The sequence below is a fragment of the Macrotis lagotis genome, chromosome X (genome assembly GCF_037893015.1).
Source record: "Macrotis lagotis isolate mMagLag1 chromosome X, bilby.v1.9.chrom.fasta, whole genome shotgun sequence".
Lineage (NCBI taxonomy): Eukaryota > Metazoa > Chordata > Mammalia > Peramelemorphia > Peramelidae > Macrotis > Macrotis lagotis.
Window position 1 is genome coordinate 635,696,235 of NC_133666.1, and position 1,702 is coordinate 635,697,936.

Below are 1,702 nucleotides of genomic sequence, written 5' to 3' on the forward strand. Positions count from 1 at the left end.
AGTCAGTGACACTGCATTGAAGAGTATGTGGAGGAATAAAGTATTTAAAAAAACAACTAGGAAAATGTAAAGGAAGACTAGGTTATGAAGAATTTTGAATGCCAAACAGCATTTTGTATTTAATCCTGGAGGTGATAGGGAGTCTGTTATTGAGTAATGGGTTCAAATAGTTATCTGGGGGTGCTAGGTGGTGGAGTAGATAGAGCCCCAGCTCTGGATTCAGATAAAACATGAGTTCAAATTTGACCTCAGATACTTATTCTCTGTGTAACACCAAACAAGTCATTTAACTCCAATTACCTCAAAAAAAATTAAATATGCTTCAGAAAATCACTTTGGTGTGTGGCTGAGTGCACCTTCACCTAAACTACTACATCAAGTTTAACTACAGATCAAATGATACTGCATATTACATCTAGATGTTTCCCCATGCCAAATTACCAATTTTCCTACTTATGTCATACTCTTACTCAATAAATTCCAGTTTTCTGTTTTGTTATTCAACTATTTTTAGTCACCTGGGTCAGATCTTGCCAGTGACTGAAGGAAGGAGTGAGGCTGATAATTTCCAGCCTCTCTGTTTCACTTAAATCAATTCTCTTGCAATGGTACTCTTCTAGAACAGAGGACAAACAACAATCCCTCATCTATATGTGGGCTTTCTTTTATTAGAATGTAAGTTTGTTGAGAGAAGAGATTATCTCACTTTTGTATTCATATTTCCATTGATTAACACAATGCCTGGTTTATAGTAAGCACTTGCTATTTTTTTTAATTCATTCATTCAGTAACATAGAAAGATTGTATCCAATGACAGAAGCCCCTAATAGTCAAGTCAAATAGCACCCATATGTTTATTTTTCCTGATTTCTGAGCTGAAGGTAGCAAGCCTCTTTCAAGTGGTTTCCAACCTGACATATGCACTGTTTGCCAGTCTCTATATCTTCTCCATCTTCTAAAATTCTGCTACTATCAGATAAAGAAATCAAATAGATATATCCAAACAATTTATTTAGCAATACATGCAGGTACAGAAACAAACTGGCTTCTAGGGTTCTCAGTAATCAAGAATATTGACCATTAGTTTCTACATTGTTAATATACAATTTAGAGGGAGTGAAAAATGGGAGGGGAAAAAAACCAGGAATGAGCTTGAGACACCTGATTTCTTAATGGCAGAGAGAATGGGGATACACTGAGGTAGAAGGAGAAGGGGAGTTTTGTGACATTCCTTAAGAAATAGAGAAAGAACTATGGAATCTGAATGCAGATCAAAGAATATAAACTATTTCCACCTTAATTTGTTTTGTACTTTATATTTTTCCCTTTTGTGTTTTTTTCACTTTTGTTCTGATTCTTCTTTTACAATATGACTAATATGGAAATATATTTAACATAGTTTTAGGTATATATATAGTTATATCTAGTATATAATATAGTTATAAATATATATAGCAATATATGTTATATAATTATAAATATACAATATAGTATATACATGTATATAGTTACACACATATAATCTATATCAGATTATTCACTATCAAGGGGAGGCAGGAAGGGAAGGAAGGGAGGGAGAAAAATATGGAACTCAAAAATCTTACCAAAAAATGAATGTTGAAAAACTATCTTTGCATGTAGTTGGAAAAATAAATATATTTTTTTAAAAAGCTGCCCTTCAGGGGAATAATCTTGTGACTTC